At 36.1% G+C, this 14352-nt stretch overlaps 1 protein-coding gene and 1 pseudogene across 50 annotated transcripts in view; one reads left to right on the top strand and one right to left on the bottom strand.

The window, feature by feature from the left end:
* The window catches only part of RIMS2 (regulating synaptic membrane exocytosis 2), a 617675-nt gene that overhangs the window by 393506 nt on the left and 209817 nt on the right, over nucleotides 1–14352 (top strand). The gene's annotated exons all lie outside the window — the stretch shown is intronic.
* On the bottom strand, nucleotides 9619–9911 carry LOC146403754 (ragulator complex protein LAMTOR5 pseudogene; annotated as a pseudogene).

The raw sequence follows: 14352 nt of genomic DNA, 5'->3' as shown, positions 1-14352 counted from the left end.
AATAAAATGAAAAAATAAAAATTTATCCCCATACCCTACCCTTTTCCTTAGTATTTATCTCTACTTAAAGCTATACACAGCATATTAAGGAGTCACTGACACTGATGGCGAACAGTATAGCAACTTTTACGTAAAGATGTGATAGGAGAGACAAGAACTAAGCTACGTCTTGAAGAATTATAATTATTTAGATTTATATGAAAGTAAGGTAGTATGTTGGTGGAATTTTAAAGACATGTATGAGCAAAGTTACTAAAGTAATAAACAGCATGTTTTATTGCTGTTGGAGCATTATCTATAAAGGCTAGGAAGAGCAAGAAATGAATCTGGAATGATAGAGATGAATATGAACACTATATTCACATTCATAATGATTATGAATAATCAGGTATACTCCGTTATGGAGCTTAGATCTAAGACTGTAAGTGATGGAAGTACTTTGAGGCATTTTAGTTTGTAGAAGGATATAATGTATTTAATCACTCTAGAATAATTATTCTAGCGATTATGTGGATGTTTGCTTTGAGAGAAAGGGGTCTGGAAAAGAAAAGCATATATTAATGTATTTCCCTTGGTCTAGAATAGCAGAAACTCTTTGAGGGCCTGAACTAAGTAAGGTAATAGATGGAGAGATAAAAGATGAGAGTTAATCAATTAAAATCAGTAAAACTTGGTAAACAAATTTGGGTGTTGAGGGGGAGCAAAGAGTCAAGAAACACTCCTAGTTTTATACTTGGGTAACGGGATGCTTGTGCCTCCTTAACAAAGATCAGGGGAATTGTTAGAAGAAGAATCAGTTTAGGTGAGAGATGAGTTCAGTTTTGGAGTTATTGAAAGGGCTAAGGGGAAACCTCTAGCAAGGATAAATAATTTATAATAATAACTTTTAAAAAACTTTAAGAAGTTAAGATTACAGGGAGTTCCCGTCGTGGCGCAGTGGTTAACAAATCCGACTAGGAACCATGAGGTTGCTGGTTCGGTCCCTGCCCTTGCTCAGTGGGTTAACGATCCGGCGTTGCCCTGAGCTGTGGTGTAGGTTGCAGACGCGGCTCGGATCCCGCATTGCTGTGGCTCTGGCGTAGGCCGGTGGCTACAGCTCCGATTCAACCCCTAGCCTGGGAACCTCCATATGCCGCGGGAGCAGCCCAAGAAATAGCAACAACAACAACAAAAACACAAAAGACAAAAAGACCAAAAAAAAAAAAAAAAAAAGATTACATAGAGCAATTTGGGAGTAAGTTAATGTACTACTAGGGGGTGATAGCCACAAAAATGAAAGTGAAATCGCCAGAGAGACTACCCCTGAGGGCCAAGGAATTGTCCTCTTGCCAGGGGAACATTCGCATTTGAGTAGTAGAAAGAGGAAGAGAAGCTTCTGAAGGGCATAGTGAAGGAAGAATGAGAAAAGTAAGAAGAATAGAGATAAAATAATAGGGTTTTTTTGTAATTTTGGCAAGGCAGTATGTTTTATTTATTTATTTTTAATCCAATGAATTTTGTTATGTTTATAGCTGTACAACCATTATCACAGCCTGATTTTAGAACATTTCCACCCCAAATCCCCCCTCCATTCCTCCCAGGCAACCTGTCCTCTGTGGTAAACATAAGTTTTTCAAAGCAGGATAAATTCTAGGTCCATTCATTTTGCTGCAGATGCCATTATTTCATTCTTTTTTTGGCAGAGTAATATTATTGTATATGTGTACAACATCTTTATCCACTCTGCTGTCGATGAAGATTTAGGATGCCTCCATGTCTTGGCTATTGTATATAGTGCTGCAGTGACTATGGGGGTATCTTTTCAAGTCATGGTTTTCTCCAGATAGATGCCCAGGAGTAGGATTGCTGAATCATATGGTAATTGTACTTTTAGTTTTTTGAGGGATCACCATATTGTTTTCCATAGTGGTTGCACCAGTTTACATTCCCACCAACAGTCTAAGAGGGTTCTCCTTTCTCACACCATCTCCAGCATGAATTGTTTGTAGACTTTGTAATGATGGACTTTCTGGCTGGTATAAGATGGTACCTCACAGTAGTTTTGATTTGCATTTCTCTAATAACTAGTGATATAGAGCATCTTTTCATGTGTTTTTTTGGCCATCCGTTTGCCTTCTTTGGAGAAATGTCTGTTTAAATCTTCTACCCATTTTTTTTTGGATGGGGTCGTTTCTTTGTTTTTTTTGATATTGAGCTGCAGGAGGTATTTATATATTTTGGAATTTAATCCCTTGTCAGTCGCTTCATTTGCAAGTAGTTTCTTCTATTCTGTGAGTTGTCTTTTTGTTTTATTTAGTATTTCCTTTGCTGTGCAAAAGCTTTTAAGTTTAATTATGTCCCATTTGTTTATTTTTGTTTTTACTGTCATTACTCTAGTAGGTGGACCTGAGAAGATATTGCTGTGGTTTATGTCAGTGAGTCTTTGGCCCATATCTTCCCCTAATAATTTTATATCTGGTCTTATGTTGAATTCATTTTGAGTTTAATTTAATCTGGTCTTTAATTCATTTTGAGTTTATTTTAGTATGTGGTGTTAGGGAGTGTTCTAATTTCATTCTTATACATGAAGCTGTCGGGTTTTCCCAGCATCATTTATTGAACGGACTGTCTTTTCTCCATTGTATTTTCTTGCCTCCTTTGTCATAGATTAGTTGACCATAGGTGTGTGGGTTTATTTCTGTGCTTTCTGTCCTATTCCATCAATCTATATTTCTGTTTTTGTGCCAGTACTATACTGTTTTGGTGACTATAGCTTTGTAGCAGAGTCTGAGGTCAGGGAGCCTATTCCTCCAGCTCCATTTTACATTCTGAGGATTGCTTTGGCTGTTTGGGGTCTTTTTGTGTTTCCAAACAAATTTTAAAATATTTTGTTCTAGTTCTGTGAAAAATTCCATTGGTAATTTTTTTGATAGGGATTGCATTGAATCTGTAGATGGCTTTGGGTAGTATAGTCATTTTGACAATATTCATTCTTCCAGTGCAAGAGAATGGTGTATCTTTTCATCCATTTGTGTTTATTTGAGATTTTTATTGTCTCCTGAGGTAAGCTTGTATTGCTATAAACTTCTCTCTTAGAACTGCTTTTGCTGCATCCCATAGCTTTTGGATTGTTAGGTCTTTGTTATCATTTGCTTCTGGGTATTTTTTTAATTTCCCCTTTGATTTCTTCAGTGATCCATTGTTTGTTTAGTAGCAAGTTGTTTAGTCTCCACGTGTTTGTGTTTTTTGCAGCTTTTTTCTTGTTGATTTCTAGTCTCATGGCATTGTGATCAGAAAAGATGCTTTATGATTTCAGTTTTCTTAAATTTATCGAGGCTTGATTTGTGGCCCAGAATTTCATCTATTCTAAAGAATGTTAGGTGTGCACTTGAGAAGAACGTTATTCTGCCACTTTTGGACAAATATTCTATAAAGTCCATCTGGTCTAAGGCATTACTTAAGGCCTGAGTTTCCTTGGTAATTTTCTGTCTGGGTGATCTATCCATTGCTCTAAGTGGGGTATTATCCCCCACTATTATTGTGTTATTATCAATTTCTCCTTTTAAGGCTGTTAGCAGTTGTCTTATATATTGAGGTACTTCTATGTTGGGTGCATATGTATTCACAATTGTTATATCTTATTCTTGGGTTGATCCTTTGATCATCATGTAATGTCCTTCTTTATGTCTTATGACTTTATTTTAAGGTCTATTTTGTCTGATATGAGTATCTCTACTTCAGCTTTCTTTTGATTTCTGTTTCCATTGAATTTTTTTTTTTCTGTCCTCTCACTTTCACTTTGTATGTGTCCCTAGAACTGAAGTGGGTCTCCTGAAGGCAGCATATATATATATATATATATATATATATATATATATATATATATGGCTCTTGTTTTTCTATCCATTCAGCCAATCTGTCTTTGGTTGGGGCATTTAGTCCATTTACATTTCAGGTAGTTATTGATATATATGTTCTTATTGCCCTTTGGCTAATTGTTTTGGATTTGTTTTTGTTGATCTTTTTTCTTCCCATCTTCACTTGTTCTCTTCTCTTGTGGTTTGATGACTATCTTTAGTATTGTGTTTGGATTTCTTTGTATTTGTGTGTGTATCTATTGTAGATTTTTGGTTTGTAGTTACTATGATGTTTTGAATCTATATATATATATATATATATGACCTCTCTCTATATATATACAACATTGTTTTAAATTGTTGCTGGACTCTTAATTGCAAATGCATTGCCGGTATCCTGCATTTGTACCCTCTTCTCATGATTCTGGTTTTGGTAGCATTATTTGTATGTTCTTCTGCCTCCTGTATTCTGCTGTTGGATCCTTCTAGTGAATTTTTTATTTTAGCCATTATATTTAGCATCGTTGTGTGCTTAATCTTTAAATCTTCTGTTTCTTTGTTCAGTGTTTCTTGTAACTTATCAATCTTTGTCTCCAGTTTATTTCCAAGATCTTGAATCATCTTTACTAGCATTAGTCTAAAGTCTTTTTCATGGAGGTTGTCAATCTCCAGATCGCTTAGCTGTTTTTCTGTTTTTTTTTTTTTTTTCCCTTGTTCCTTCATCTGTCTCATTGATTTCTGCCTTTTCATTTTGTATAGATTTTTGTTTGGTCTCCTTTTTGCAGGTAATAGGTTTGTAGCCTCTCTTGCTTCTGATGTCTGTCCCCTTGTGGCTGAAGTTGGTACAGGGGCTTTTGCAGGCTTCCTGATGGGAGGAACTGGTGCCTTACCACTGGTAGGTGGAGCTGATTTTATCCCTCTGATGGGTGAGATTGTGTCTCTGGGTGTGATTAAAGGTGTCTGTGGTCCTATAGGGACTTTAAGCAGCCTATTTGCTGATGAGTGGGGCTATGTTCCCCCCCTTGTTTGTTGTTTGGCCTGGGACTTCTCAGCCTTGATGGTTAAGGCAGATTTTTCCAAAGTTACCACCTCCAGTGGAGTTCACACCAATCAATATACCCAAGACCTCTGCCTCCAATGTCCTTTCCTCACAATGAGCCACAGCCGCCGCCTGTTTTCTCAGGAGATACTCCAAGATCTGCATGTAGGTCTGACCCAGCTTTTTATCGAATCTCTGCTTTTCCCTGGGACCCAGTGCAAAAGAAAACCTGAGTGCACTCTTCTAGAGTTGAATCTATTTCCCCCAGTCCTGTGGAGCTCCTGTGCACAAGCTCTGCTGGCCTTCAATGCCAGATGCTCCAGGGGTTCCTCCTCCCAATGCCTGACCCCCGGGCATGGGAACCTGACATGGGGATTGGAACTCTCACTCCTGTGGGAGAGCCCTTGCAAATGTTATTTTCCAGTCTGTGGATTGTCCACTTGTTGGGTGTGGGATTGCTTATACTGTGTAAGTGCCCCTCCTGCCATCTCATCCCTTCTTCTTTGTCTTTTGGTGTAGGATATCTTTTTTGACAGTTTCCAAAAAACAAAACAGTCTATTTTGTTTTTGGTTTTTTGGCAGTTGGTTGCAATTTTGATGTTTTCATGAGAGAAGGTGAGCTCCACTCCTTTTGTTCCTCCATCTTAATTCCATCCCAAGGCTAAAATCCAGTAGAGAGTTTTAAGAATGGAGAAATAATGTCAACAGTAAAAATAATAAATGAAAAATACCTATTAGATTTGTCAAGTGAGAAGTCATTGGCAACCTTCCACCAAGGTTATTTCAAAAGGATGGTGGGGGTGGGGAGGCAGATTTCAACGGCGTGAGGCATGAGTGGGAGATAGAAAAATGAGTATATTAAGAGAGTGTGGTGGAGAAATATTGGATAGCGATATGTGATATCAGAATAGGTTTCTTTCTTTCTTTCTTTCTTTCTTTCTTTCTTTCGTTCTTTCTTTCTTTCTTTCTTTCAGAATAGAAATTACATCCTTATTATAGGCTTGGAGGAAAGGATCCTTGAAGAATAAAAGGTAGGTTGGAAACAGAAAAAATGAAAGAAAGAGAGGATAACTAGAAGAAAGGTCTTAGAGCACTGGGTATGGCTAACCACACAGATGGAGTTTGTAAACATGTGGAAGCCCTTATTTACCATTTAGTCAGGAGGAAAATAGATGAGAGAGTTGACACTAAGTTTTTAAAATATGTTAAACTGAAGGCAGTTATGTTTGCCAACTTCCATTTTGTGGTTGCTGTAAATTGAGATTATCTGGTTGTTTTCATGAAAAATTCCTGAAAGTGAATTACAGAAGGCTGAATATGATGTTTGACTGAAAATGGGAAAGTTTAAAATAGTCATTGGGTAAAAAGTGATGGGAACTGATTAAATATAAGTAAAAGATTTTTGGTGATACCACCCACCCCAGCAAATGTTAGAAACCATGAATTTGCAATGTGGCAACTTGTATGAATGTATACTTTGCTTAAATGATACCCCATGGCCTGGATGTAGAAAAATCAGATTATGGCATTGAAACAGTTTTAGGGTTCTGGTAAAAGTATTTGGAAGATTTAGGATAAAAGGGAATCTGAGTGTTGGTATAGGAGTGGTTCAAATGATCAATCATAAAGTCTTCAATGGATAAGGAAGGAAGAAATGCAGAGAGGTTGCATATAGTGGCAGGAATCACTGGGACCAAATAACAAAAAGTATCAAATGGAGATCAAGTAAAATGAGAGTGAGATTATAAAACACCTGACAGAATTGATTGTCATCAGTTTGAGGTATTGGAATTTAGCATTTCTGAGTTTAATTAGTTTCATTAGATAAGATTCACAGTATTTCCCCAAGAGAGGATGGTGATATAGCAAAAAGGTGAGGATTATTAAGTTTTAAAGATCTAAGGGTTATGATTCAAAGTTATTGAACAGTTTTCTTCATGTGCCTTGAAATCTAGCATTATCACAGAAATTACAGTAAAGAAGATGGCTGACAACCAATTCCCAAAATTATCAATGACTAAGGGATAGTGCTTGGATGTTGGATAGATTAGTAATCTGAATTAATAACAGATGTTACAACTAATTGGCATGCTTAATGGAAAAAAGGACATGTACATTAAAGTGAGGGAGTAATGGCTAGAGTGTCTGTACGGAGCCAGTCTCTCCTGAATCCATGGATAGAAAGGTGAAAAGAATCAGTAGCTTCTGTAGATGAGAATTACACTGGAAGAGGAGTCTGCAAGGTTAAGTTAGGAATATGCAAAAACCATTCTGCAGAAAGACTGATGGCATAAGGAAGTTAGTTAACAACAGGTAAAGATTCCTGAGAATATAGCTAAGATAATTAGAGAAGATTAAAATGGTACAAAAGAGAGTACAGGAGGTGAAGAATTTAGAGAGAAGATATCCTGGGGAAATTGGGCTTGCCCTTTACATGATACTAAGAATTATAGAGATAAGATACTTAAATGGAAGTGATTTACCTCAAAGATCCTAAATTTATACTAAGTTGTTTTGATTCCAGAACTGGGAGTTATTTTGGTGCCATAATGGAGTAATGTTCTGGGGAGGGTCTGACCTGGGGCTAGAGTAGTGCTGGGAGATGCTGTTGAGTTTGAAGAGAGGCAGTAAATGGTCTTTTCTTAAGGTATCTTTGGCCATGACTAAGACCCTAATTAGAGAAAGAGTTCTGACAAAACTAGTGGAGTCAAAGGAGGGTGGAGATTTCTGTGTTGAATATAGAATATTTCCTTATAGATTCTCCATCTGTGAAGTAGTACTGAGAGCCCTTAGTGAGTGTGATCAAATCCAGGTAATTCACACTGAGCTACCCCCCTTTTTGCCCCAGTGTCTTTGCATTGTTGTCAGTTTTCTCTTTTCCTATCAGAAGCATTTTTCTTCTCCATCACAAATAATCGTCTATTTGTGTTTCAGACTGTAACCTTTCTTAACTACTCTGGAATGTTGCTTCATTAATTATTTCTTGTTTCTCTTGCATTTCAGACTCTCTTACTTTAACAATTTTGTTGTTAGGGAGACTGTTGAAATCTCCTAAATAAGACCTTTGTTCTATTCTGCCATGCTTTCAAGCTCCCTTAGGTGATTAATTTCTCTCTTACTTAGGTCATGTTTCTTGACTATGTGTTTTTACACATACTTTCTCTATTCCTTCATCAGCTCCTAAGCTTTAACCATGTACAGTTTGACCTCTGCTTCTAGCACTTTATTTTAAATGATTTTATGCATGGTTATTAATTTGCTATACCTTTTTATACATACTTATCCTTGTTATGTCTTTGCATCTGTCATTATTAATTGCTTCTTTTTTTTAGCCTCTCTACTGCAGTATTCTCTTGATTCTCATTCTAGACCATGATTATTCTTCCATTTCCTTCACTTCTTTCCTATTTCTCTTGTCCTCAGCTTCTTGACCATGTGTCAATCATAGTCATATTCAGTCATATTCAAATTCAATCATATTCAATCATCTCTATGACTTTGGCCAAAACTTCTGATACCTAGTATAGTTCCTGCATAATATGTATGCAACAAATAGTGTTGCAAGAATGAACAAATCAATGAATAGTGAACTATTAATATAATACTGTGACTTCTTAAACTATTTTAATTCTCTAATTGACATCTGTAGAATATTCTTGTGGAAGTTCTCATTGTCGCTCAGCGGGTTAAGAACCTGACTAGTATCCATGAGGATGTGGATTCAATCCCAGGCCTCACTCAGTGGGTTAAGAATCCGGCATTGCAAGCTGCCAAATAGGTCATAGATGTGGCTTGGGTCTGGCATTGCTGTGGCTTCGGGGTAGGCTGCCAGAGGTAGCTCTGATTCAGCCCTAGCCTGGGAACTTCCATATGTCACAGGTGCATCACCCCCCCCCAAAAAAAAAGAGAATATTCTTGAAAGACAACAAATTTAAGTCCAAACCTGAAGTTAACTCTCAAACATGACATAGAGAAAAAAAAACCCATCCCTACTGTCAAAGAAGTTAATAGGTTTTAGAACCATGAAACTCAATTCAAAATATTCAGCTCAAAACATTTAATTTTGTGACTTTAAACAAGTTTCTGTGAGACTTAATTTGCTTTTTTTCTAAAATGAGAGATGATAGATTATATAATTTCTGAGATTCCTTCTAATCTTAAATTTCTTTCTATGATTCAGTATCTTATATGTATTATATGTTTTGTACATTGTAATTTATGTTTGTTATCCAGACCTTCTTCTCTGTTTCCAACCTTTACTACATGTCAGCCCTTTCCTACTCTAATTCATTCCACACACTACTGCTGAATTCATCTTCTAATTTGTTATTTAAAAATTACCTTGGTTCAGAATCTTTTGGTCACTCTCATTAATGATTAAACTCTCTCTTAACTAAGCATTTGAGCTCTCTATAAACTGACTCGAAGCAACTTTTCTAACATCTTGCCACATTCTACTCTCTGTTATTTCTGGCATCCCCATTTAACTCTCTTTTTTTCCTTCAACCATATTTATTGACCATTACAAAATTCTGTGTACAAAGTGACCTGGACCCGCTGCTTCAAAACATCATCTTTCTTACTAATATATTAATAGTTCAGTCCAAACAATGTCAGAGTACTTCACTCTAAAATTAGTAGAAAAATGTCCAATGCATGTTCAAAAAGGGGCCTAACTACTGGAGCTTTAATAACTCTTTAAGATAATTAACATAGGTAGACTCTAGTCTCAATGTCAGGCTGCTAGAGAACTGATAGGCGACGACAGCAGGCCATTTTGTGCAATGCCCTCGTGATGCCATTTTTTGGATAATGTTATTCTCATTATCCAATTCTAGACATACCACAGGAATATCATTGGGATCAGAGCTTAGTTCAGCTGTTTGCTAGGCTAAAGTAGGTTTCACCTCCGCATGCTCACCTGACTGGATTCCATGGCAGTCCGGATAAAGTCATTGTGAATCTGTGAACAGGACTCTATCAATGTATGGATTCTTCCTTGTGTCCTCCAAGTTCTTCTTCAAAGTTGCCTCCATCCCACCCACAGTCCACCAGGCCCAGGACCCTGCAGCACATCACGTTCTTCTTCACTACAGGTATCCCGTTTGACTCTTTTTTTAATGATCTCTGTCTCTGCTGATATTTTTCCAGCTTTTCATGCAGGAGATGTTCTCTATCTTTTCTAATGTAGTCTTTTTCTTTTTTATGTTGTATTCTTCCTCCATACATATTTTTCTTTACATTCCTTTTTTTTATATTATTTTACATCGTAGTTTGTCCCAGGAGATTGGATATAATTCCCTGTGCTATACAGTAGAACCTTACTGTCTATCCATTCTAAATGTAATAGTTTGCATCTACTGTCCCCAAACTCCCAGTCCTTCCACTCCCTCCCCAACCCCTTTGGCAACCACAAATCTGTTCTCTATGTCTGTGATCCTGTTTTTGTTTTTTAGATAGATTCATCTGTGAAATATGTTAGATTCCACATATAAATGATATCATATGGTATTTGTCTTTCTCTTTCTGAATGACTTCAGTTATATGATAATCCCTAGTTGCATCCATGTTACTGGGAATGACATTATTTCATTCTTTTTTTGGCTGAGTAGTATTCCATTGTATAGATGTACCATATCTGGTTTTTGTTGTTGAGTTGAATGAGTTGTTTGTATATTTTAGAGATGAAGCCTTTGTCTGTTGAATCATTTACAAGTATTTTCTCCCATTCCATAGGTTCTTTTTGTTTTTTATGTTTTCCTTTGCTGTGCTAAAGCTTGTAAGTTTTATTAGGTCCCATTGGTTTATTTTTGTTTTTATTTCTATTGCCTTAGAAGACTGACCTAAGAAAACATTTGTATGGTATGTCAGAGAACGTTTTGCCCATGTTCTCTTCTAGAAGTTTAATGGTGTCATGTCTTATGTTTAAGTCTTTAAGCCATTTCAAGTTTATTTTTGCACATGGTGTGAAGAGTGTGTTCTAGTTAATTGATTTACATGCAGCTGTCCAGTTCTCCCAGCACCACTTGCTGAAGAGACTAGAATGAATTTTCCCCCATCTTATAGTCTTGCCTCCTTTGTCAAATGTTAATTGACCATTAGTATCTGAGTTTATTTCTGGGCTCCCTATTCTGTTCCATTGATCCCGTATGTCTATTTTTGTACCAGTACCACACTTTCTTGATTATCATAGCTTTGTAATATTGCCTGAAGTCTGGGAGAGTTATGCTTCCTGCTTTGTTGGGTTTATTTCCTCTCATGATTGTTTTGGCAGTTCTGGGTCATTTATGGTTTTGTGTAAATATTTGGATTATGTGTAGTAGTTCTGTGAAAAATGTCATGGCTATTTTGATAAGGATCACGTTAAATATGTTGATTGCTTTGGGTAGTATGGCCATTTTATCAATATTAATTATTCTAATCCAGGAGTGTGGGATAGGTTTCCATTTCTTTGAATCTTCTTTAATTTCCTTGATTAATGTTTTATAGTTCTCAGCATGTAAGTCTTTCACATCCTTGGTGAGATTTATAACTAGGTATTTAATTTTTTGCATATGATTTTAAGAGGAATATTTTATATTCCCTTTCTAATATTTCATTGTTAATATACAGAAATGCAACTGATTTCTGAATGTTAATCTTGTATCTTGCTACTTTGCTGAATTTGTTGATCGAGTAGTTTTGTGTGGAGTCATTAGGGTTTTCTCTGTATAGTATCATGTCATCTGTGTATAGTGACAATTTCACCTCTTCTTTTCCAGTTTGTATACCTTATATTTCTTTAGTTTGTCTGGTTGCATTGGCTAGGCCTTCCAATACTATGTTGAATAGCAGTGGTGAGAGTGGGCATTCTTGTATTATTCCAGATTTTACTGTGAAGACTCAGCTTTTCTCCACTGAGTATTATATTGGCTGTAGGTTTGTCATAAATGACTTTTATTATGTTGAGCTCTGTTGTCTCTATACCCACTTGGTAAGAGTTTTTATCATGAATAGATGTTGAATATTGTCAAGTGCCTTTTCCACATCTGTTGAGATGATCATGTGGTTTTTTTTGACTTTTCTTTTGATAAAATATATTGCACTGATTGATTTTGCATATGTTTAACATCCTTGTGAAGTTGGGATGAATCCCACTTAGTCATGGTGTATGATTTTTTTTTTTATGTGTTGTTGGTTTCGGTTTGCTAAAATTTTGGTGAGAATTTTTGCTTCTATATTCGTCAAAGATATTGGCCTATGATTTCCTCTTTTGTTGGTATCTTTGTCTGGTTTTGGTATTGGGGTGATGGTGGCTTCACAGAATGTCTTTGGGAGTGTTCCTTCAATCTTTTGGAAGAGTTTAAGAAGGATTGGTATAAGTTCTTCTTTGTTTTTTTGGGGGGGTTTGTTTTTGTTTTTTTACTTTTTAGAGCTGCACCCACAACATATGGAGGTTCCCAGGCTAGGGGTCTAATTGGAGTGGAGCTACAGACACTGGCCTATGCCACAGCCACAGCAATGCAGGATCCAAGCTGCATCTACAACCTATACCACAGCTCATGGCAGTGCCGGATCCTTGATCCACTGAGCGAGGCCAGGGATTGAACCCACAACCTCGGAGTTCCTGGTCAGATTCCTTTCTGCTGCGCCATGATGGGAACTACAAGTTCTTCTTTGTATGTTTGGTAGAATTTGCCAATGAAGCCATCTGGTCCTGGGGTTTTGTTTGTTTGTTTAGGGAGTTTTTTAAAATTACATATTCAATTTCATTTTTAGTGAATGGTCTCTTCAAATTATCTATTTCTTCTTGATTCAGTTTTGGTGGGCTGTATGTACCTAGAAAGTTGTCCATTTCTTCTAAGTTGTCAAGTTTGTTGATATGTAATTGTTCATAGCATTCTCTTTCAATTTTTTGTATTTCTGCCATACTAGCTGAGATTTCTCCTTGTTCATTTCATATTTTGTTTATTCAGGTTCTCTCTCTCTCTTTTCTTCTTGGTGAGTATGGTCAGAAGACTCAATTTGACAAATTCGACAAACAAATTTGTCAATTTTGTTTTCCCCTTCAAAGGATCTAACTCTTGGTTTTATTGATTTTTTTTCTATTGCTTTTAAAATCTCTAATTTATTGATTTCCTTTCTGGTTTTTGTGCTTTTCTTTGTTCTGCTGACTTTATTTTTGTTCTTCTTTTGTTTGTTTTGTTTTGTTCTCCTTTTTCTGATTCTTTTTAGTGGTTAGTTAAGTTGTTGATTTCAGATTTTTCTTGTTTTTTGAGGAAGGCCTGAATCACTATGAACTTCCCTCTAAGAACCACTTTTTTGGCATCCCATGGATTTTTTTATGGTTTTGTTTTTATTGTTATTTGTCTTGGGGTATTTTTAATTTCCTGTTTGATTTCCTCATTGACCCATTGGTTTTTTTAATGGCATGTTATTTGGTCTCCATGTAGTCAGTTTTTCCTGTGGTTGATTTCTAGTTTCATGCCATTGTGGTCAGTGAAAATGCTTGAAATAATTTCTATACTTTTAAATCTGTTGAGGTTAGTTTTGTGTCCCAGTGCATGGTCAATCCTAGGGAATGTTACATGTGCACCTGAAAAGAATGTATATTCTGGTTTTTTTGGATGTAATATTCTGAAAATATCAGTTAAATCTATCTATTCTATTGTGTCATTTAGGATGTCTGTTGCCTAATTGATTTTCTGTCTAGGGATCTGTCCATTGATGTGAGTGGCGTTTTAAATTCTCCTAGTATTATTGTATTCCCAACAATTTCTCCTTTTATGTCCATTAGTATTTGTTTTGTGTGTTGATGAGGGTAGTCCTCTTTTTGAATTGATACTTTTATCATTCACCAGTGTCCTTCATTATCTTTCTTTATGGCTTTGTCTTAAAGTCTGTTTTGTCTAATATGAGCATTGTGATTCCCACTTTCCTGTCATTTTCATTTCCATGAAATATCTTTTCCCATCCCCTCACTTTTAATCTGTGCTTGTACCTTGCCTTAAGGTGCATCTCTTGTAGGCAGCATATTGTAGACTCGTTTTTTCATCCATTTTGCCTCTCTCTGACTTTTGCTTAGAGCATTCGGTCCATTGATATTTAAGGTAATTATTGATATGTATTTACTGCCATTTTAAACCTTGTTTTCCAATTGATTCTATTTCTCCTTTGTTTCTTTCTTTTTCTTTTCGTGGTTTGATGATTTCCTTTTATTTTTTTGTTTTGTTTTTTGTTTTGGTTTTTGTCAATCCCTGTGTCTGCTTGCTTTAGATTAATAGTTATATAGATTCAAACGCATTTTTAAAAAGTCTGATTTTCTTATTCTCCTTCCCCACATTTTATGATTTTGATGTCATTTTTTACACCTTCATTTTTATCCTTTTGCTCTTCTTTGTGTTTATCATCACTTTCACAAAGTATTGTTCCCTGTTTGATCTGTATACTGGCTTATTTAAGTGACTGTTTTCCAATTGTGAGTTCCTCCATCCTGTA

Source organism: Sus scrofa, chromosome 4 (assembly GCF_054392235.1).
Source record: "Sus scrofa isolate SSC_HxYL_T2T_F1_AM1 chromosome 4, Sscrofa_HxYL_maternal_Yorkshire_Landrace_v2.0, whole genome shotgun sequence".
NCBI lineage: Eukaryota > Metazoa > Chordata > Mammalia > Artiodactyla > Suidae > Sus > Sus scrofa.
This window is presented reverse-complemented; position numbering and strand designations above follow the sequence as displayed.